The sequence below is a fragment of the Wolffia australiana genome, chromosome 19 (assembly GCF_029677425.1).
Source record: "Wolffia australiana isolate 7733 chromosome 19, ASM2967742v1".
In the NCBI taxonomy this organism is placed as follows: Eukaryota; Viridiplantae; Streptophyta; class Magnoliopsida; order Alismatales; family Araceae; genus Wolffia; species Wolffia australiana.
Window position 1 is genome coordinate 10,300,518 of NC_135853.1, and position 24,387 is coordinate 10,324,904.

At 28.2% G+C, this 24,387-nt stretch overlaps 1 pseudogene; it reads right to left on the reverse strand.

The window, feature by feature from the left end:
- Positions 1-1,412: 1,412 nt before the first annotated feature.
- LOC144715955 (small nucleolar RNA R71) lies at positions 1,413-1,509 on the reverse strand (annotated as a pseudogene).
- Positions 1,510-24,387: the final 22,878 nt, after the last annotated feature.

Consider the following 24,387-nt stretch of genomic DNA (forward strand, 5'->3'; position numbering starts at 1 on the left):
GCATCAGCACTTCTTTTTGATTTGGATTCGAGATCTGACTTTTGATAATTAATTCTTAATCATTTTAGGACATTTATGCTTCATTACATTTTTAATTTAGGGTCGAAAATGGGGCTTTCCCCAATTTCTTCACTTTCTCTCTCTAGGTTAATTTGATTTGTTTCTCTCTCTATATTTCAGTTTTTATTGTTTAGGAATTTAATTTAATATATAAAAAACCCAAAAATAAAATTTGAACCGAAAATTCATCCATTTTGAACTCCAATTCAAAAATCACTTTCTTGATTATTAAATTCCCAATTTTAATTCTGAAAATTATTATAAATTTTATTAAATTGGGAAATTAATAATTTATATTTTTATGAGCTTAAAATAATAATAATATTCTTATCTGGAATTATCTGACCGAAATCAAAATTAAGTTTTACTTAATTTTTATTATTTTAAGAATATTATTTAATATTAATTGAATTAAATATTGCAAAATTCAAAATTACTTGACTTGATTCATAAAAATTGTTTGAAAATTCTGAATTGTTGCCTCCTTGGATCGACCCCTTGCTTGCTCTATATTCTTATTTAGTAATTAAGGAATTATAAATTTATTGCATAAGTCTAAAAAGCATAACGACCACGTAATTTCACGTGATTTTTCGCTTATCAATTGGCGCCCGTTGCGGGGACAGTTTGAATTTTTAAATTATTCTGTGTGGATTCATTACTCTTTATTTTTTATATTAAGTCTTGGATTGAGCTGAATTTTGCAATTATTTTGTGAATTTTGATGAAATAGTGAAATTGAAAAAAATAAAATTCATCATCGCATAATTAATTTTTCTTGTTCATCAAAACTGATTATTTTTTATATTGATGTGTTTAAAATTGCATGTTCGGTAGGAGATCTTTAAAACCTCATCTCGTGAATCTTGAAACAGTTAGTAGAACTCCTAGTTTTGATTGTATTTTTGAAAGCTCCGAAGGTGAAAATCAGCATTTTTGTGACTTAATGGAGAATAATCAAAATTTTGGGGTTGAACAGGGTGTTAGAAGAATGAGGTTGAGAGAATTTTCTGAACCTATAGAGAGTGAAACCTACACTAAAATATCTGCTCCTTTACCAGAAAATGTTAATTTTAGAATTGACCCGAATATGATTAATCAATTGCCTACATTTTATGGAAGATTTAATGAGGAGCCTTATGAGTTTTTGGAAGAATATAACCAGATTTGTTCTGCTTATAGTTATGCAGGTGTTCCTCAGGAAATTCTCAAACTAAGGTTATTTCAGTTTGCTTTGAAAGATAGGGCAAAAGATTGGTTTAAAGGGGTAGGTCAAGAATTTCAATCTTGGAGTGAAATGCAAGCTTGCTTTTTAAAGAGATTGTTTTCTTATGGAAAGACATCTTCAATTAAGAAACATATAAGAGATTTTTGTCAAGGAACTGACACTCTAGGAGAAGCATGGGAGAGATTCATGTCACTCACTAGGAAGTGCCCACATCATGGCATACCATCTCATGAATTGGTTGAAATTTTTTATGGTGGATTGAATGATCAGGAAAGGCATCTAGTGGATATATCTAGTGGAGGAATGTTCCTTGATACCCATGCAGATGAATCCATGAAATTGATGGAAAAATTAGTAGAAGATTGGACATACCGTCAAAGTTTTTCGTACACTAACCGAAGTGCAGGTCCCAAGCGTGGAGGAATCATTGACGTCAAGGCAGTTGAACCGGAGATCAGGATTGATAAGCTAGAAAGAGAAATGAGCAATATTGGTAAAACAGTTAAAGATATGAGCAATGATATTAAATCTTTTTTGCAGGAGTCTAAAGGAAAGGCGAATGCAAACGAGGGCAACAATTCCACTAACAACCCTTGTTGTTTTTGTTCTAGTGAAGAACATTCTGATGAGGCTTGTCCTATGGTTGAACAGGTTAATGCATTCGGGAGACAAGATGCAGGTCAAAACCAATGGAATGCACGACCTAATCAAAATTGGAGCAAAGGAGGAAACAACAATTTTGCCTCAAAGCAATTCGCCCCGCAACCATATCAGCAAAATTTTAAAAATTTTTCTAAGCCCTTTTACTCTCGTCCTAACAACAATAATGACAACACTAACTCTACTTTAATGGATTTTATCAGGGAAATGCAGGAAGAGAGAAAAAACATGCATGAGGAAAGGAAGATGTTGATGCAAACTTTAGAAGAGCACAAGAAGGAAATTGAGATGCTCAAGCGAGGACAAGGGATTCAAGCACAACAACCTGCTCTCAGGATGAAAGGTAAATCAGAAGAAATCCTTCTAAGAGAAGGACATCCAGGTCAACTCCCTACCCAACCTAATATAAATCCTAGAAATATCATGTTGTGTGTAGATAGAAATTTAGAATCATCATGTTGTGTGTCTTCCGAAATTTTAAATGAATCTTGCATTGGTGAAAATAATAATGTTGCATCATGTCATGATTTTACAAATAATATTTTACATGGCTTTGAAGAAGATATGATTAATGATGAACATGTGAGTGTGATTTCAAAATTACGAAGTGGGAAGGTTTTGTTAGATACTCATAAAAAAAATGTAGGATTGTCGGAGCATCAAGATAAAGAAAATGGAGAGATGGAAAATGATCAACAAGATAAGGGTGGCCAGGATGAGGAAAGGCATCCACGAATGGCAGACCCTAATCCACTTGATTATAGACCACCCATTCCATTTCCTAGTGCTTTAAATATATCCAAGCAAAAACCTAAAAATTCTCATTTGCTTGAAATATTTAAAAATGCAACCATCACTATTCCACTGACTGAGGCAATACAAAATATTCCTTCTTATGCAAAATATGTGAAGGAACTATGTACACCTTCTAGAAAGCAGAAAAGGGTACAACTTTCTGAAAATATCAGTTCAATTTTATTGAATGATATTCCTAGGAAAAGAAGAGATCCGGGTGCTCCTCTCATTAAATGTGAAATAGGAGGCATGGTTTTTAGTAAATCACTTCAGGAGCTAGTGTAAACATAATGCCTAAAGCTTTGTATGATAAATTTAAATTTGGTGAGCTTGAACCTATTTTTCTTGAATTACAATTAGCCGATGGTTCAATTAGGCAACCTTATGGAAAATTAGAAGATGTCATAGTAAAAGTGGAGAATTGTAAATTTCCTGTTGATTTCATAGTTGCAGATATGAAAATAACAGGAAATTTGAGCCATGCCCCTATCATTTTAGGTCGACCATTCCTAGCTACGGCGAAAGCCACAACGGATTGGGATAAGGGTACAGTGGAACTTAAAGTACGAGATGAAAAAATTGAACGATCTATCTCCAAATTAATGAAATACCCTAAAGACACAAGTGAGGATGTTTGCTTTCTAGGGTTGGTAGAAGAAGATGATTTTGATTTTGATCCATGCTCTTATGATTTATTTTCTTGTGAATCTAATGAATGTTTGAATGAAAAATCTTCCATACCAACAAATATTTCTTTGCATTCTGAAATTGATCTTAAGCCTTTACCATCATCTCTGAAATATGCTTATTTAGGACCATGCAAGTCTTTTCCTGTAATAATATCATCATTGTTATCATCTGAACAAGAATTAGAGCTTTTGAATGTCTTATCTACTTATAAATATGCTATAGGATGGACAATTGATGACATTAAAGGCATCAGTCCAAATATTTGTGAGCACAAAATTTTTCTAGAAGAAAATTCTAGGGCAACAAGGCAACCCCAAAGGCGACTTAACCCGCACATGTTGGAGGTTGTTAAAAAGGAAATCATGAAATGGCTAAAAGCTGATTTTATTTATGCCATTTCAGATAGCCCATGGGTAAGTCCTATTCATGTAGTACCTAAGAAAACAGGAATAACAGTGACTAAAGATGAAAATGGTAATGAGGTACAAACTCGAGTAGCTTCTAGTTGGAGAGTATGCATTGATTATAGGAAGCTTAATTCTGTGACTAAGAAAGATCATTATCCATTACCATTTATTGATCAGATTCTTGAAAGACTTTCAGGTCAAAATTTTTATTGTTTTTTAGATGGATATTCAGGTTATAATCAAATTGAAATTAACAAAAGTGATCAAGAGAAAACAACATTTACATGTCCAGTAGGTACTTTTGCATTTAAAAGAATGCCTTTTGGGTTATGTAATGCTCCAGCTACTTTTCAAAGGTGTATGACTGCCATGTTTTCTGAATTAGTAGGGGATTTCTTGGAAATTTTTATGGATGATTTTTCAGTGTTTGGCTCCTCATTCGATATTTGTCTATCTAATTTAACTAAGGTTTTGCAGATATGTGTACAGAACAATCTGGTTCTAAGTTGGGAGAAATCCCACTTTATGGTGGAGGAGGGAATTGTCCTAGGCCACCATATCAGCAAGGATGGGCTAAGGGTGGATAGGGCCAAAGTCGAGGTTATCAAGAACCTCCCCCTTCCCACAACCCTAAAGCAACTTAGGGGATTTCTAGGGCATGCTGGCTTCTACAGAAGATTTATAAAAGATTTTGCTAAAATTTCTAAACCCTTAACTAATTTACTTTCTAAAGATACACTATTTGTTTTTGATGAAAATGCTAAAGCATCCTTTTTGCAGATTAAAGAAGCTCTAATTCAAGCACCTATTTTGCAAGCTCCAGATTGGGGTAAGCCTTTTGAAATTATGTGTGATGCTTTTGACAATGCAGTGGGAGCAATTTTAGGACAAAGAGTGGATAAGAAGCCAGTTGCCATCTACTATGCAAGCAAGACTCTAGGAGGAGCACAAGTAAATTACTCAACTACTGAAAAGAATTGCTTGCTATTATTTTTGCCCTAGAAAAATTTCGTTCTTATCTTTTAGGTAGTAAAATAATTGTGTTTTCAGATCATGCAGCTTTAAAGTTTTTACTGAATAAAAAAGAAACCAAACCTAGATTAATTCGGTGGATTTTACTTTTGCAAGAATTTGATTTGGAAATAAAAGATAAACGAGGGATAGATAATACTGTTGCAGATCATCTTTCTAGATTATCTACAGAATTATCTATTCCTATTCATGATGGTTTTCCCGACGAATATATTTTAAAAATTCAAAGTAAAAGGCTTCCATGGTACGCTCATATTGTGAATTTTCTTGTCACAGGATTAATACCTAATGATTGGGATATGAATGATAGAAAGAAATTATATAAATATATTAATTACTATTATTATGATGAACCTGAGCTTTTTAAATTAGGTGTTGATCATGTGTTTAGAAGGTGTGTACCGGAGGAAGAACAATGGAGCATTTTAGATGCTTGCCATTCTTCTTTATGTGCTGGACATTATGCTCCTAAATTGACTGCATTTAAAGTTTTAAACTGTGGATTTTCTGGCCAACTCTATTTTCTGATGCTTTTAAGTTTGCTCTAGTTGTTTAAAATGTCAAGCAGCGCTGAATATCAAAAAGAATGATAGAATGCCACTACAGCCTATCATTGAAGTAGAAATATTTGACCTATGGGGGATTGATTTTATGGGACCATTTCCTAATTCAGATGGGCATGAGTACATCTTAATGGGAGTGGATTATCTTTCCAGATGGGTTGAGGCAATCCCCACTAGGTCAAATGATCATAAAGTAGTGCTTAAATTCATTCAACAACATATATTTTGCAGGTTTGGTTGTCCTAGAGCAATCATAAGTGATGGAGGAAGCCATTTTAATAATTCTCAATTCAGGACTATGCTTAACAAATATGGGGTTCAACATAGAATCACTACCCCATATCATCCACAAGCAAATGGTCAAATTGAGAATTCAAATAGGGAGATTAAAAAGATTATAAAGAAGATCATTAGGCCTGATGGAAAAGATTGGTCTAGCAGATAATATGATGCTCTATGGGCTTATAGAAGTGCTTACAAAACACCTTTAGGGATGTCTCCTTACAGGGTTGTTTTTGGTAAAGCATGTCATCTTCCGGTTGGAATAGAACATAGAGCTGATTGGGCGATTAAGAAACGTAATCTCTCTTTAGATGCAACGGAAAACAGCGTTTATTGCAGATGAATGAACCTGAAGAGCTAAGGAAGGCGAAACACGAAAATTCAAGAATCTATAAAGCCCGGATGAAGCACTTCCACGACAAGAATATTAACCGTAAGCATTTTCAGAAACAACAAAAGGTTTGGCTTTATAATTCAAGGTTGAAAATTTTTCCAGGAAAATTAAAATCAAGATGGGATGGGCCATTTACAATTTCTGACATATATGATAATGGAGATGTTTTGATTTTTTATCCTAAGAAAGGGAAGGAGTTCACAGTTAATGGTATGCGACTTAAGCCATATGTGGAAGCAGAAGATATATCGCAACCTACGGCAACAATAACGCTAAATTCGATCAAAACCACCATACAGGAAGCATAAATCTAGGATTTTGATTTCACTACTTTTCTCTTTTTATTATTGAATTTTGATTTTGCAAATAAAGGGGAATTAACCTAATTCCCTAGCTCGTAATTTTTCTTTGATTTTGTTTTCAGTTTATAGCTTTTCCAGAATAAAGAAGATGATCAAGTACAATTCAGAAACAACACGAGATGTCGACTCATCATTAGTAAGTCCTTCAAAGATCACGCCAAGCAGGTTTGCAATTCTGAACTTCTGAATTTCAATTTTGATCTTTTTCCCATGCATTGAGGACATTGCATAATTTAGTGGGGGGGAGAGAACATTTCATGTGTTTACATTGCATAATACAAACCTTTACTTTTCTTTATGTCATATAAATTCCATGTATAAATGAAACCCACCTTTAGGAGATATTCTTCATCCATGAATTGAATTACATGTGTAGGAAGTTTGGCTTTATATAGCGGATCATGATCATGCAAAGATGGGACAAACTTTGATTTTGGATGATATGAGAGTTGATTTCCAAATGGCTAGGTTATATAGTGGGTGTGTAGGGGATAGGAAAATCAAAGGATTGAAGCACTATGGTTCAATATGCTAGAGAGTTGAGTGAATTGAGGACCCCCATCGCGCCACCAATAAATGAGCCGATCCTACTTGATTGTTTTCATTCTTCCATTGAGTCAATCTTACTGTAGGCTGGAAGATAGGCATTTCTCCAAGTCCTTAAGCACAGAACTCCCTTTTCTTGATCTACCTTATGCCATTTGCCATACCATTCTACTTATCATGCTATCCACATTATCATCTATTTATTCAACCATGAGCCAATTTTTCCTATCCACTTGTTGATTTTTTTTTTTCTAACCTAACAGCCTTTCATGGATGGTAGCCATCTCCCAAGCCACTCTATCTCTCTTTCCATGGGATCACTTTTATCCCACCTCTATCTCCAATTCTGTCTAAATTTCACTCTTCATATTCTTATTAACTCTTCTTCTCTCAAATGATTTTTTCAAACAAAAAAAAATCATGCCCTTATTAGAGTCAATGATAAATATGTTTGTATTTGCTTCTTCAAAATATTTAGTAGTTTTTTTTACCCCTTTAAAAAAAAAAAAAAAAAAAGTGGAAGTCCTCAAGCTCAAGAAAAAATATGAGGAACATTAAAAAAAAAAATGTGACTCTGTTTTTCTTTCTATTTTATTTTTATTTTTATTTTTATTTCTATTTTTACTACTTTTGGTGTTTCAAAATTTTTATTCACATTTTTTATATCAATTTCCAATTATTTGCAAATGTGACTCTGCCTACGGACATAGGATCCTCATTGCCCTCTACTTGTCTTTCCCCGTGCCGCTAGCTTCAGATGTGGGGCAACCGCTGATAACATGCAAATTAATATACTTAATTACTGAATTATACATTCTATTTATGTGTTTTAATGGTCATATTTGCATGTTATCATGATAAAATACATTGAAATCAGTTAACATGTCGTTTTTCTATTATTTCATATTTTTTATCATTTTTTACATGGAATTTGACATTGTTTCAGTGAAGAAATATTTTTACATGATTTTATTTGCTTGGTTTAAGGTTAGTAAATCATCTCCTGATTTTTCTGAATTTTTCCCATATTTTTATGAATTTTTCTGAAATTTTCTGACCATTATTTAGGCAAGAAATGATTTTTATTTAATTAAATAATATATTGATTATTTATTTTGCATTTTAAATGCATTTAAAATGAATATCCACGTCATTCGCCCAAAATTCGGGCGAATGAAGGGATATATTAATTAAATAAGAAAGGAGAGAAGAGAGGAGAGAGATATGAAAAGTCAAATAGAGTGATTAAAAGAGAGAGAGAGAAAAGCGGAAGAGAGAGGAGAGAGAGTAGAGCGGCTAGAGAGGAGAGAGAAGAAAAGATATTTAATAGGAGGAGAGAGATTTGAAAAGTCAGAAAGTGCAGCCGACGCGGACAACGAGGGTGCACGTGTCCCGAAACACGGAAAGCGAGAAAATCAAGCCCAGCCAATAGGAAATTCCGATTTTTTAGAGAAAATAAAAGAGATCCAACGGCCCACATTTGATCTCACTAAAACTGCGATATCTTGAGATCTACAACTCCGATTGGGCTGAAATTTTGAGGGCAGGTTCGTCTTTTCCTCCTCTACTATCTGGACGGTTGGATCTTTAAATAGAGATCAGAAAAAAGGCGAAATTCACTTTTGGAGGCTCTCCCCAAGCAATTGGCCAGGAAGGACACAGGAGGCATTCTGGAAGTCGTCAGATCTTGATCTATTTATCAAATTTGTAAGTTTCTGAATTGTATTTGATCATCTTCTAGAACGATTCGAAAACGCCTTGGCATGGGCGAAATGTACACGCCCTAGATTCATGTTTTGAATGCATCAGCACTTCTTTTTGATTTGGATTCGAGATCTGACTTTTGATAATTAATTCTTAATCATTTTAGGACATTTATGCTTCATTACATTTTTAATTTAGGGTCGAAAATGGGGCTTTCCCCAATTTCTTCACTTTCTCTCTCTAGGTTAATTTGATTTGTTTCTCTCTCTATATTTCAGTTTTTATTGTTTAGGAATTTAATTTAATATATAAAAAACCCAAAAATAAAATTTGAACCGAAAATTCATCCATTTTGAACTCCAATTCAAAAATCACTTTCTTGATTATTAAATTCCCAATTTTAATTCTGAAAATTATTATAAATTTTATTAAATTGGGAAATTAATAATTTATATTTTTATGAGCTTAAAATAATAATAATATTCTTATCTGGAATTATCTGACCGAAATCAAAATTAAGTTTTACTTATTTTTGATTATTTTAAGAATATTATTTAATATTAATTGAATTAAATATTGCAAAATTCAAAATTACTTGACTTGATTCATAAAAATTGTTTGAAAATTCTGAATTGTTGCCTCCTTGCGGATCGACCCCTTGCTTGCTCTATATTCTTATTTAGTAATTAAGGGAATTATAAATTTATTGCATAAGTCTAAAAAGCGCAACGACCACGTAATTTTACGTGATTTTTCGGCTTATCAACCGCCCCTCCATTGCCCAAGTCCCCATTGTAGCAGCCATTGTCACATGGCCGAACGACGGGCGGGGCGCAAGCGAATTTCTCCTCCTCTCCTTGATCCCGTCGCCATTGAAGCCCTCGTTTGCCGTCCGTGTTTCAAGCCTTCTCTTGACGTGTTGTAGAGGTTTAACCCCTTTCAGCCGCTCTGACTCTGTCAGGGCAGCGCTGCCCCTATCTTCCGCCATTGACGCTCTAAATATACTGTCGTAGGCACCCTCCTCTACTTCTACTCCTTGTACTTGTTCTTGTACTTCTCCTCTTTGCACCGTGATCAATGGGTGTCGATAGACTTCCTCGAGTTTCCACTAAATACCATTGATACACTTTTGGTCGGGAGGATATTCTCTACTTTCCCGCTCGTTGACATTCACTTGAGCCCCTTCACCATGTAAATACTCGGTTGTTGTTTCTCCTTCAACTTGCTCTCCTATCTCTTTGACCTTTAGTTGCACGGTCGAGCATGCCTCTTCCTTGGCCTTCAACACCTCCAAGACTTGTAGTCACTGTTGCCTATCCCATCAGCTTTAAAGTCTACCTTGGCCTAGAGCTGCCCTTCCAGATCTTCAAGCTTTTCCTACAACCTGCTGCACAATTGGTCCTTATTCCTTAGCTCGCCCTTCAAGCTTTGATACCGTTCCTCCATTCTTCCGAGGGATTCTTCTCTCAATCATCACTCTTGCTTGACCTTGTTGAGTAGTTGTTTAGTCTCTTAAAGCCTTCGAATTAGACTTGCCTCTTTGTAGGTCCTGGAATGGAAGCTGAAATTCTAATCCCCTTTAGGATAATGTCGTTCCCTTTGCTTTCATAGGGTTTAAGGTTTAGGGTTTGGGGTTTAGGGTTTGGGGTTTGGGGTTTAGGGTTTTTTTTTCCCTTGTTGGCAAAAAACACGGTGCTGGGTACGGCCAACCCTGGGGTTATGCCCGTAGACCAATCCATCCATGCCCTAGACGCTACTGAGGGGGATTTTATTTATAAAGTGAAGTGTTTTTCAATGTTTATAGGCGTAGAGCGAGTATAAATATCCCAATTACACTCGGATCCCACTCGTCCATGCCCATGTTGAGAAAAAAGAAAAGATACATGGGTGGTACCTCGCGGGCGTTCGGGGAAGTGTGCTCGCCGTCGTCCTGCTAGAGCCGCTCCGCAATGACGATGTTATGCGGGAAGTGTCCTCTTCGTCGTCAAGTGGGGTCGAGGAATCTCGTAGTGACGGCTCTAGTCGAGGCGGGCGCTGTCCACGCCTCAAGCTCTAGCGTTCCACGCAATCCTCCAATCCCGCGGGCCTGGAGTCGCGAGGATCCGCCGTGTGCAAAGGGTGGGCATGCCAAGACGATCGAGGCGATAGCAGCCACAAGCCGTGGGGGGGAGAGCCTGCCAAGAAAGAAAATGAGAGGAGGGGGTTCGTGCGTGTACCGCGTAGTTTGCGAGGGCATCTGCTGTCTGGTTGCCCTCTCTCATCTAGTGACGAAAGCAGGCTATGCGGGAACGGCACCGCATGATGTCTTTCCACTCACGGCTGAGTCGCCACTGGGAGCATGTACCTAGAAGAAGCAAATAAACTAATATCTGTGAGTCCGATTCTACGACGATATTGTGAAGGTTTCGTTCCTCACAGAGGAGGACACCATCACGTATCGCCATAGCCTCGGTTATTGTATTAGTTTGTATGCCATAAAAAGAAGAAAAGGCAAAGAGTATACTCCCTGTGTGGTCTCTGAGGATACCTCCTCCCCCTGTTGGCCCCGGGTTCCCTTTGGCCGCACCATCCACATTCAGTTTAAGAATGCCTATTGGCAGCGAAAGCCAATAAACAACTCGCTACTAGATGACGGTGGCGACGAGGTTCACCGGAATGCCAGCGGAGCGGAGGATGTCGCACGCAAATGCTGATCTGCCGACTTGAGAGGGAAGCAGAGGATGGATGCGTCGAAGCCACAACTAAACTCGACGCATGATGTCCACTGCACGCATGGGCGTTCCTCCAAAATGAGAAGAATTTTGCCCTTTCCAAATCTCCCATAGAAGATAAGCTATGGTGATATGAAGGATGGGGCTCCGTGTAGAGCGAGTTGGCGAGAGGATAAACTTGCCAAAACACTCAGACGGGGTTAGAGGGCGAAGGCCGTTGGTGATGAGGCTCCAACACTCTACTGTTGTCTCGCTGTGGAAGAAAAGGTGGTTGATCGTCTCCGTGTGCAGAAGGGTGGGACAGCAATGGCAGTGTGAACGAAGAGAATAGCCTATCTGAGTCACTCGGTCGTCAGTCGGCACGCCTCGGTGTAGGATTCTCCAAAGGAAAAAAGAGACGTGCGTATGGATCGCCGGATACCAGTGTAGGGTTTAGGGTTTAGGGCTTAGGGTTTAGGGTTTAGGGTTTTAGGGTTTAGGGTTTAGGGTTTGGGGTTTTAGGGTTTTAGGGTTTAGGGTTTAAGGATTTTAGGGTTTAGGGTTTAGGGTTTAGGGTTTAGGGTTTAGGGTTTAGGGTTTAGGGTTTAGGGTTTTAGGGTTTAGGGTTTAGGGTTTAGGGTTTAGGGTTTAGGGTTTAGGTTTAGGTTTAGGTTTAGGGTTTAGGTTTAGGGTTTAGGGTTTAGGTTTAGTTTAGGGTTTAGGTTTAACGTTTAGGTTTTAGGAGTTTTAGGGTTTAGGTTTAGGGTTTTAGGGTTTAGGTTTAGGGTTTAGGGTTTAGGATTTGTTTAGGGTTTAGGGTTTTAGGTTAGGTTTAGGGTTTAGGTTTAGGGTTTTAGGTTTTAGGTTTTTTAGGTTTAGGGTTTTAGGGTTTTAGGTTTAGGGTTTTAGGGTTTTAGGGTTTTAGGGTTTAGGGTTTATGGTTTAGGGTTTAGGGTTTAGGGTTTATGGTTTTAGGTTTAGGGTTTTAGGGTTTAGGGTTTAGGTTTTAGGTTTTAGGGTTTAGGGTTTAGGAGTTTAGGGTTTAGGGTTTAGGGTTTTAGGGTTTAGGGTTTTAGGGTTTAGGGTTTAGGGTTTTAGGGTTTAGTTAGGTTTAGGGTTTAGGGTTTAGGTTTAGGTTTAGGGTTTAGGGTTTAGGGTTTAGGGTTTAGAGTTTAGGGTTTAGGAGGGTTTAGGGTTTAGGTTTAGGTTTAGGGTTTAAATTTTAAATTTAAAATTTAAAATTTAAATTTAAAATTTAAATTTAGGGTTTAAATTTAAAATTTAAAATTTAAATTTAAATTTAAAATTTAAATTTAAATTTAAATTTAAATTTAAAATTTAAATTTAAATTTAAATTTAAATTTAAATTTTAAATTTAAAATTTTAAATTTAAATTTAAAATTTAAAATTTAAATTTAAAATTTAAAATTTAAAGTTTAAAATTTAAGGTTTAGGGTTTAAGTTTAGAGTTTAGGGGTTTAGGGTTTAGGGTTTTTAGGGTTTCGGGTTTAGGGTTTAGGGTTTCGGGTTTAGGGTTTTAGGGTTTAGGAGTTTAGGGTTTAGGGTTTAGGGTTTAGGGTTTAGGGTTTGAGTTTAGGGTTTAGGGTTTTAGGGTTTAGGGTTTAGGGTTTACGGTTTGGGGTTTACGGTGTAGGGTTTAGGGTTTAGGGTTTAGGGTTTAGGAGTTTAGGGTTTAGGGTTTAGGTTTAGGATTTTAGGGTTTAGTTTAGGGTTTAGGGTTTTAGGGTTTTAAGGGTTTAGGGTTTAGGGTTTAAATTTAGGGTTTAAAATTTAAAATTTAAGTTTATTTTAAATTTAAAATTTAAATTTAAATTTAAAATTTAGAATTTAAATTTAAATTTAATTTAAATTTAAATTTAAATTTAAATTTAAATTTAAAATTTAAAATTTAAAATTTAAATTTAAAATTAAATTTAAAATTTAAATTTAAATTCAAAATTCAATTCAATTTAAAATTTAAATTTAAATTTAAATTTAAAATTTAAATTTTAAAATTTAAAATTTAAAATTTAAATTTAAATTTAAAATTTAAATTTAAATTTAAATTCAAAATTTAATTTAAATTTAAATTTAAAATTTAAATTTAAATTTAAGAATTTAAAATTTAAATTTAAATTTAAATTTAAAATTTAAATTTAAATTTAAAATTTAAAGTTTAAATTTAAATTTAAATTTAAATTTAAATTTAGGTTTAAGGGTTTAGGAGTTAGTTTAGGAGTTTTAGGGTTCAGGGTTTAGGGTTTAGGGTTTAGATTTAGAATTTAGGAGTTTAGGGTTTAGAGTTTGATTTAGAGTTTATATTTAGGGTTTAAGGTTTAAGTTAAAATTTAAGAGTTTAGATTTAAAATTTAAAATTTAAAATTTAAAATTTAAAATTTAAATTTAGGATTTAAAATTTAAGTTTAAAATTTAAAATTTAAATTTAAGTTTAAGTTTAAAGTTTAAGGTTAAAATTTAAATTTAAGTTTAAAATTTAAATTTAAATTTAAAATTTAAAATTTAAATTTAAAATTTATTTTAAAATTTAAATTTAAATTTAATTTAAATTTTAAAATTTAAATTTAAATTTAAATTTAAAATTTAAATTTAAATTTAAATTTAAAATTTAAAATTTAAAATTTAAATTTAATTTAAAATTTAAATTTAAATTTAAATTTAAAATTTAATTTAAATTTAAAATTTAAAATTTAAAATTTAAATTTAAATTTAAAATTTAAATTTAAAATTTAAAATTTAAGTTGAGAATTTAAAATTTAAATTTAAATTTAAAATTTAAATTTAAAATTTAAAATTTAAAATTTTAAAATTTAAGATTTAAATTTAAGATTTAATTTAAAATTTAAAATTTAAATTTAAATTTAAGATTTAATTTAAGAATTTAAAATTTAAATTTAAATTTAAATTTCAAATTTAAATTTCTAAATTAAAATTTAAATTTTAAATTTAAATTTAAATTAAATTTAAATTTAAATTCAAATTAAATTTAAATTTAAAATTTAAATTAATTTAAAATTTAAATTTAAAATTTAAATTTAAAATTTAAAATTTAAATTTAAAATTTAATTTAAATTTAAAATTTAAATTTAAATTTAAATTTAAAATTTAAATTTAAATTTAAATTTAAATTATTTAAATTTAAATTTAAATTTAAAATTTAAATTTAAATTTAAATTTAAAGTTTAAAATTCTTAAAATTTAAGATTTAAATTTAAAATTTAAAATTTAAATTTCAAATTTAAATTTAATTTAAATTTAAATTTAAAATTTAAATTTAAAATTTAAATTTAATTTAAAATTAAATTTAATTTAAATTTAAATTTAAAATTTAAAATTTAAAATTTAAATTTAAATTTAAATTTAAAATTTAAATTTAAATTTAAATTTTAAATTTAAAATTTAAAATTTAAATTTAAATTTAAAATTTAAAATTTAAATTTAAAATTTAAATTTAAAATTTAAAATTTTAAATTTAAAATTTAAAATTTAAAATTTAAATTTAAAATTTAAATTTAAATTTAAAATTTAGAATTTAAATTTAAATTTAAAATTTAAAATTTAAATTTAAAATTTAAATTTAAATTTAAATTTAAAATTTAAAATTTAAATTTAAAATTTAAAATTTAAATTTAAATTTAAATTTAAATTTAAATTTAAATTTAAAATTTAAAATTTAAATTTAAATTTAAAATTTAAAATTTAAAATTTAAGAATTTAAATTTAATTTAAAATTTAAAATTTAAAATTTAAAATTTAAATTTAAATTTAAAATTTAAAATTTAAATTTAAAATTTTAAATTTAAATTTAAATTTAAAATTTAAAATTTAAAATTTAATTATTTAAATTTAAAATTTAAATTTAAAATTTAAAATTTAAATTTAAATTTAAAAATTTAAAATTTAAATTTAAATTTAAATTTAAATTTAAAATTTAAATTTAAATTTAAATTTAGATTTAAAATTTCAAAATTAAAATTTTTAAAATTTTAAATTTAATTTAATTTAATTAAAATTTAAAAATTTAAAATTTAAAATTCAAATTTCAATTAAGATTCATTCAATTCAAATTTAAGAATTCAGAATTCAAAATTTAATTTAATTTAATTCATTCTAATTCTTAAATTTAAATTTAAATTTAAATTAAATTTAAATTTAAATTTAAAATTCAATTTAAATTTAAATTTAAATTTAAATTTAATTTAAAATTTAAAATTCAATTTAAATTTAAATTTAAAATTTAAATTTAAAATTTAAATTTTTTAAAATTAAAATTTAAATTTCAGAATTTAAATTTAAATTTAAAATTTAAAATTTAAATTTAAAATTTAGGGTGTTTAATTTTAAGATTTAAATTTAAGGTTTAAATTTAAATTTAAATTTAAATTTAAAATTTTAAAATTTAAATTTAAAATTTAAAATTTAAAATTTAAAATTTAAAATTTAGAATTAAAATTTAAAATTTAAATTTAAAGTTTAAATTTAAATTTAAAATTTAAAATTTAAATTTAAAATTTAAGTTTAAATTTAAATTTAAAATTTAAATTCAAAATTTAAATTTAAATTCAAAATTTAATTCAGATTTCAAATTTAAAATTCTAAATTTAAATTTAAATTTAAATTTCAGATTTAATTATTTAAAATTTAAATTTAAATTTTCCATTTAAATTTAAAATTTAAAATTTAAATTTAAAATTTAAATTTAAATTTAATTTAAAATTTAAAATTTAAAATTTAAATTTAAAATTAAATTTAAAATTTTAAATTTAAGATTTAAAATTTAAAATTTAAATTTAAAATTTAATTTAAATTTAAAATTAATTTAAAATTTAAAATTTAAATTTAAATTTTAAATTTAAATTAAATTTAAATTTAAATTTTTTAAATTTAAATTTATTTAAAGTTTAAATTTAGTTTAAATTTAGGGTTTGGGTTTAAATTTTTTTAGGGTTTGGGGTTTAGGGTTTAGGGTTTAGGGTTTAATTTAAATTTAAAATTTAAAATTTAAAATTTAGGGTTTAGAATTTGGGGTTTTGGGTTTAAAATTTTAAATTTAAGGTTTTAAATTTGAATTTAAATTTAAAATTTAAAATTTAAAAGTTTAGGGTTTAAATTTAAAAATTTAGGGTTTAAGATTTAAGGAGTTTAGGGTTTAAATTTAAAATTTTAAATTTAAATTTAAAAATTTAAAATTTAAATTTAAAATTTAAAATTTAAATTTAAATTTAGAAATTTAAAATTTTAAAATTTAAAATTTAAATTCATTTAAAATTTAAATTTAAAATTCAAGTTAAAATTTAAAATTTAAAATTTAAATTAAATTTAATTTAAAATTTAAAATTTAAAATTTAAAATTTAAATTTAAAATTTGTTAAAAATTTAAAATTTAAAGTTTAAATTTAAATTTGTTAAGATTTAAAATTTAAATTTAAAATTTAAAATTTAAAATTTAAATTTATTTAAATTTAAATTTAAATTTAAATTTAAATTTTCAAAATTTACAAATTTAAAATTTTAAATTCTAAAATTTAAATTTAAATTAAATTTAAAATTTAAATTTAAAATTCAATTCTAAATTTAAATTTAAAATTTAAAATTTAAATTTAAATTTAAAATTTAAATTTAAATTTAAAATTTAAATTTAAAATTTTAGAATTTAATTTAATTTAAAATTTAAAATTTAAAATTGGGAATTTAAATTTAAAAGTTTAAAATTTAAATTTAAATTTAAAATTTAAAATTTAAATTTAAATTTAAATTTAAATTTAAAATTTAAATTTAAATTTAAGATTTTAGAGTTTAGGGTTTTAGGGTTTTAGGGTTTTAGGAGGTTTAGGGTTTGGAGTTAGGAGTTTAGGGTTTAGAGTTTAGGTTTTAAGTTTGGTTTAGGGTTTAGGATTTAGGGTTTTAAGGTTTAGGGTTTAAAATTTGAGTTTAAGGTTTGGGAGTTTTTGAGTTTTTAGGAGTTTTTAGGGATTTTAGGGTTTAGTTTTAGGATTTTGGATTTAGGAGTTTAGGGTTTTGAGTTTGAGGATTTTAGGGTTTAAGTTTGAGTTCGTTAAAGTTAGAGTTGAGTTTTGAGTTTAGGGTTTTTAAATTTGAGGTTTAAGTTTAGAGTTTTACAGAGTTTAAAATTTTAAAATTTAAATTTAAAATTTAAAATTTAAATTTAAGTTTAAAGTTTAAATTTAAGTTTAAAATTTAAAGTTTAAAGTTTAAAATTTAAAATTTAAAATTTAATTTAAATTTAAAATTTAAAATTTAAAAATTTTAAGTTTTAAAATTTAAAATTTAAATTTAATTTAAATTTAAAATTTAAAATTTCGAATTTTAAAGATTTAAATTTAAATTTAAAATTTAAATTTATTAAAATTTAAAATTTAAATTTAAAATTTAAATTTAAAGTTTAAAATTTAAATTTAAATTTAAAATTCTGAATTAAATTTAAATTCAAATTTAAAATTTAAGAGTTTTAAATTTAAAATTTAATTAAATTTAAATTTAATTTAATTCAATTTAATTTTAAATTTCAAAATTTAAAATTTAAAATTTAAATTTAAATTTAAATTTAAAATTTAAAATTTTAAATTTAAATTTTAAATTTAAAATTTAAATTTAAATTAGAATTAAATTTAAAATTTAAAGATTTAAGATTTAAATTTAAAATTTTTAAATTTAATTCATTCAAATTTAAAATTTTAAATTTAAATTTAAAATTTCAAATTTAAATTTAAATTTAAATTTTAAAATTTAAAATTTTAAAAAATTTAAAATTTAAAATTTAAAATTTAAAATTTAAAATTTAAGTTCATTTAAATTTAAAATTTAAGAATTAAAGATTTAAATTTAAAATTTAAAATTTAAAGTTTTAAATTTAAAATTTAAAATTTCAGAAAAATTTAAAATTTTAAAATTTAAAATTAAAATAAAATTCAAAATTTAAATTCAAAATTTAAAATTTAAAATTTAAATTTCATTTAATTTCAATTTAAATTTAAAATTTAAAATTTAAATTTAAGTTTAAGATTTAAAATTTAAAATTTAAAATTTAAATTTAGGGTTTGGGGTTTAGGGTTTTAGAGTTTTAGGGTTTAGGGTTTTGAGTTTAGGGTTTTTAGGGTTTAGGGTTTTTAGAGGTTTAGGGTTTTGGGTTTGGAGTTTAGGGTTGGGGTTTTGGGGTTGGAGTTTAGGAGTTTAGGGTTTTAGGAGTTTTAGGGTTTAGAGTTTAGGAGTTTTAGGGTTTTTAGGAGTTTTAGGGTTTTTAGGAGTTTACAGGGTTTAGGGTTTAGGGTTTGAGTTTAGGAGTTTTTAGGAGTTTAGGAGTTTTAGGAGTTTAGGGTTTAGGGTTTAGGAGTTTTAGGGTTTAGGGATTTGAGTTTGAGTTTAGGAGTTTAGGGTTTTGGGTTTAGGGTTTTAGGGTTTAGGGTTAGGAGTTTAGGGTTTTTAGGGTTTTAGGGTTTAGGTTTAGAGGTTTTAGGGTTTTAGGGGTTTAGGTTTGAGTTTAGGAGTTTAGGAGTTTTTAGGGTTTAGGAGTTTAGAGTTTAGGAGTTTAGGGATTTTGGGTTTTTAGGGTTTAGGAGTTTTAGGGTTTAGGAGTTTAAGTTTGGGGTTTGAGGTTTAGGAGGTTTAGGGTTTTAGGGTTTGAGGTTTTAGGGTTTAGGGTTTGGGGTTTTTGGGTTTGGGGTTTTAGGGTTTCGGGTTTAGGGTTTATGGTTTAGGGTTTAGGGTTTAGGGTTTAGGGTTTAGGGTTTAGGGTTTAGGGTTTTAGTTTAGGGTTGGGGTTTAGGGTTTGAGTTTAGGGTTTGAGGTTTTAGGGTTTAGAGTTTAGGGTTTAGGGTTTAGGGTTTTTAGAGTTTTTAGGGTTTAGGGTTTAGGGTTTTAGGGTTTTAAGTTTAGGGAGTTTAGGGTTTAGGGTTTAGGTTTTGGGTTTGGGTTTAGGAGTTTTAGGGTTTAGGGTTTAGGGTTTAAAATTCAGAATTAAAATTTTTAAAATTTAAATTTAAAATTTAAAATTTAAATTTAAAGTTAATTTAAAATTTTAAATTTAAAATTTAAATTTAAAATTTAAAATTTAAATTTAAATTTAAAATTTTGAATTTAAAATTTAAATTTAAATTTAAAATTTAAAATTTAAAATTTAAAGTTTAAAATTTAAAATTTAAAATTTAAATTTAGAATTTAAAATTTTAAATTTAAATTTAAAATTTAAATTTAAAGGGTTTTTTAGTTTAAAGTTTTAGGGTTTTAGGGTTTAGGGTTTAGGAGTTTAGGGTTTAGGGTTTCAAGGTTTAGGGTTTAGGGTTTGAGTTTTAGGGTTTAGGGTTTAGGGTTTTAGGAGTTTGAGTTTAGGAGTTTGGAGTTTAGGGTTTAGGGTTTAGGGTTTAAGTTTTTAGGGTTTAGGAGTTTAGGGTTTTAGGGTTTAGGAGTTTAGGTTTAGGGTTTGAGTTTAGGGTTTAGGGTTTAGGGGTTTAGGGTTTAGGGTTTAGGTTTAGGGTTTTAGGGTTTAGGGTTTGGGTTTAGGGTTTTAGGGTTTTTAGGGTTTAGGGTTTAGGGTTTTAGGGTTTAGAGTTTGGGGTTTAGGGTTTAGGGTTTAGGGTTTAGTTTAGGGTTTAGGGTTTAGGGTTTAGGGTTTAGGGTTTTAGGGTTTAGGGTTTAGGGTTTAGGGTTTTGAGGTTTAGGGTTTTTAGGGTTTAGGGTTTAGGGTTTAGGGTTTAGGGTTTTAGGGATTTGGGGTTTCCAGGGTTTGGAGTTTTTAGAGAAATTTAGGGTTTTAGGGTTTTTAGGGTTTAGGGTTTAGGGTTTAGTTTTGAGTTTTGGAGTTGGGGTTTAAATTTAAGTTTTAAATTTAAATTTTAAATTTTTTAAAATTTTAAGAATTTAGTTTGAGGTTTAAAGTTTGGGGTTTAATTTAGAATTAGGTTTAGGGTTTAAAATTTAAAATTTAAAATTTAAATTTAAATTTAAAATTTAAAGATTAAAATTTAATTTAAATTTAAAAGAGAATTTAAATTTAAGTTTAAGGGTTTAGGGTTTAAGTTTAGGGTTTAGGGGTTTTCAAAATTTAAGGGTTTAGGAATTTAGGGTTTGGGTTTAGGAGTTTTAGGGTTTTAGGAGTTTTAGGGTTTTTGGGTTTAGGGTTTAGGGTTTAGGGTTTAGGGTTTAGGGTTTAGGAGTTTAGGGTTTGGGGTTTAGGGTTTAGGGTTTTAGGGTTTAGGTTTAGTTAGGGTTTGGGGTTTTAGGGTTTAGGGTTTAGGGTTTAGGGTTTAGGGTTTAGGAGTTTTAGGAGTTTAAGTTCAAGATTAAAATTTAAAATTTAAAATTTAAAATTTAAAATTTAAATTTAAAATTTAAATTTAAATTTAAAATTTAAAATTTAAAATTTAAAATTTAAAATTTAAAATTTAAATTTAAAATTTAAATTTAAGTTAGGAGTTTAGGAGTTTAGGGTTTAGGAGTTTAGGTTTAGGTAAATTTAGGGTTTAAATTTAGGGTTTTAGGGTTTAGGGTTTTAGGGTTTAGGGTTTAGGACCAAAGTTTTAGGGTTTAAGGGATTTTTAGGAGTTTTAGGAGTTTTAGGGTTTGAGTTAAGTTTTAGGAGTTTAGGGTTTTAGGGTTTAGGGTTTAGGGTTTTTAGGAGTTTAGGAGTTTTAGGAGTTTAGGGTTTAGGGTTTGGAGTTTAGGAGTTTAGAGTTTAGGGTTTAGGGTTTTAGGGTTTGAGTTTAGGGTTTAGGAGTTTAGGGTTTTAGGGATTTAGGGTTTCAATTAAAATTCAATTCAAATTCAAATTCAAATTCAAATTCAATTCAAATTCAATTAAATTCAATTAAATTAAATTTAAAATTTAAAATTTAAATTAAATTTAAATTTAAATTTAAATTAAAGTTATGAAATTTAAAATTTAAATTTAAAGTTAAATTTAAATTTAAAATTTAAATTTTAAATTTAAATTTAAATTTAAAATTTAGGGTTTGAAGTTTGGGGTTTAGGGTTTAAATTTAGGAGTTCCAATTTAGGGTTTAGGGTCTTTAGGAGTTTAGGGTTTAGGGTTTAGGGTTTAGGATTTAGGGTTTTAGGGTTTAGGTTTAGGGTTTTTAGGTTTAGGATTTTAGGGTTTAGGGTTTAAATTTAAAATTTAAAATTTAAATTTAATTTAAATTTAAATTTAAATTCAAAATTTGGGTTTAGGGATTTAGGGTTTAGGGTTTGGGGTTAAAATTTAGGGTTTAGGAGTTTAGAGGTTTAGAGGTTTTAGGGTTTGGGGGTTTAGGGTTTAGGGGTTTAGGAGTTTTTAGGGTTTAGGGTTTAGGTTTTAGGGTTTAGGAGTTTAGGGTTAGGGATTTTAGGGTTTTTAGGGTTTAGGGTTTAGGGTTTTAGGGTTTTAGGGTTTAGAGTTTGGTTGAGTTTGGTTTAGGAGTTTGGAGTTTTGAGTTTAGGGTTTGAGTTTAGGGTTTAGGGTTTAGGAGGTTTTTAAGGTTTAGATTTAGGGTTTTAGGGTTTAGGGTTTTTAGGGTTTAGGAGTTTTAGGAGTTTAGGGTTTAGGAGTTTTAGGAGTTTAGGAGTTTAGGGTTTTAGGGTTTAGGGTTTAGGGGTTTTTAGGGTTTAGGAGTTTAGGGTTTAGGGTTTAGGGTTTAGGGTTTTAGAGTTTAGGAGTTTAGGGTTTAGGGTTTGGAGTTTAGGGTTTAGGGTTTAGGGTTAGGGTTTAGGAGTTTTAGGGTTTTAGGGTTTTAGGAGTTTAAATTTGGGTTGGGTTTGAAATTTGAGAGTTTAGGAGTTTTAAGTTTTAGGAGTTTAGGGTTTAAAGGTTTAGGGTTTAGGGTTTTAAAATTTTAGGGTTTTAGGAGTTTAGGAGGGTTTAGGAGTTTAGGGTTTAAGGGTTTAGGGTTTTTAGGGTTTAAGGGTTTAGGGTTTGAAGGGGTTTAGGGTTTAGGGTTTAAAGTTTTAAGGGGTTTTTAGTTTAGGGTTTAGATTAGAGTTTTAGAGTTTGAGTTTAGGGTTTAGGGTTTAGGGTTTTAGGGTTTTAGGGTTTGAGTTTGATTAGAGTTTAAGTTTGAGTTTAGGGTTGGGATTTGGGTTTTAGGTTTAGAGTTTAGGGTTTTTAGGGTTTAGGAGTTTAGGGTTTTTAGGGTTTGGGTTTAGGGTTTTGGAGTTTAGGGTTTAGGTTTAGGAGTTTGAGTTGGTTTTAGGGTTAGGGTTTAGGGTTTAGGGTTAAGGTTAGGTTTTGAGTTTTAGGGTTTAGGGTTTAGGGTTTTAGGAGTTTAGGGTTTTAGGGATTTTAGGAGATTTGAGGTTGAGGTTTTAGGGTTTTAGGGTTTGAGGTTTTTAGGGATTTTAGGAGTTTGAGGGTTTGAGGAGTTTAGGGTTTAGGGTTTAGGGTTTAGGGTTTAGGGTTAATTTAAATTTAGGAGTTAAATTTAAAGGTTTAATTTAAATTTAAATTTAAAATTTAAATTAATTTAAATTTAATTTAAAATTTAAAATTTAAAATTTAAAATTTAAATTTAAATTTAAATTTAAAATTTAAAATTTAAAATTTAAATTTAAATTTAAATTAAAATTTTAAATTTTAGAGTAAATTTAAATTTAAAATTTAAAATTTAAATTCAAATTTAAATTTAAATTTAAATTTATTTTAAAATTTAAATTTAAAATTTAAAATTTTAAAATTTAAAATTTTAAGTTTAAAGTTTAAAATTTAAGTTTAAATTTAAATTTAAAATTTAGGGTTTTAAATTTAAAATTTAGGGTTTAGGAGTTTAGGAGTTTAGGGTTTTAGGGTTTAGGTTTGAGTTTAGGGTTTTAGGGTTTAAATTTAGGGTTTAAAATTTAAAATTTAGGGTTTAAGGTTTTAAATTTAGGGTTTAAAATTTTGGGTTTAGGAGTTTAAAAGTTTTAATTTAGGGTTTTAGGGTTTTAGGGATTTTAAAGTTTGAGTTTGAGTTTTAGGGTTTGAGTTTAATTTAAAGTTTAGGATTTAGGTTTAAAGTTTAAAATTTAGAGTTTAAAATTTTTTAAAATTTAAATTTAGGGTTTAAAGTTTAGGGTTTAGGAGTTTAGGGGTTTTGGAGTTTAGGGTTTAGGGTTTAGGGTTTAGGGTTTTAGGGTTTTAGGGTTTGGGGTTTAGGGTTTAGGAGTTTAGGGTTTAGGGTTTAGGGTTTGGGGTTTAGGGTTTTAGGAGTTTTAGGGTTTAGGGTTTGGATTTTAGGGTTTGGGGTTTTAGGGTTTAGGGGTTTAGGGTTTAGGGTTTAGGGTTTGAGTTTGAGGTTTTAGGGTTTAGGGTTTAGGGTTTGGTTTAGGGTTTAGGGTTAAATTGGGGTTTAGGAGTTTAGGGTTTAGGGTTTAGGGTTTAGGGTTTAGGGTTTAGGGTTTAGGGTTTAAATTTTAAAGTTTTAGTTTAAATTTAAATTTAAATTTAAAATTTAAAATTTAAAATTTAAAATTTAAAATTTAAAATTTAAAATTTAAAATTTAAATTTAAAATTTAAATTTAAAATTTAAAATTAAGATTTAAAATTTAAAATTTAAATTTAAAATTTAAATTTAAATTTAAATTTAAAATTTAAAATTTAAATTTAAAATTTAAAATTTAAAATTTAAATTTAAATTTAAATTTAAAATTTAAAATTTAAGATTTAAATTTTAAAATTTAAAATTTAAAATTTAAAATTTAAAATTTAAATTTAAAATTTAAATTTTTAGGGTTTAGGGTTTAGGGTTTAGGGTTTAGGGTTTTAGGGTTTAGGGTTTTAGGGTTTTGAGTTTAGGAGTTTGGGTTTTAGGGTTTGAAGCTTTGGGGATTTTAGGATTTTGAGTTTTTAGGGTTTGAGTTTAGGTTGGGGTTTTAGGGATTTGGGGTTTAGGCTTTGAGTTTGGGTTTAGGGTTTAGGGTTTAGGGTTTAGGGTTTAGGGTTTAGGGTATAAGGGTTTCAGGGTTTCAGGGTTTCAGGGGTTTAGGGTTTAGG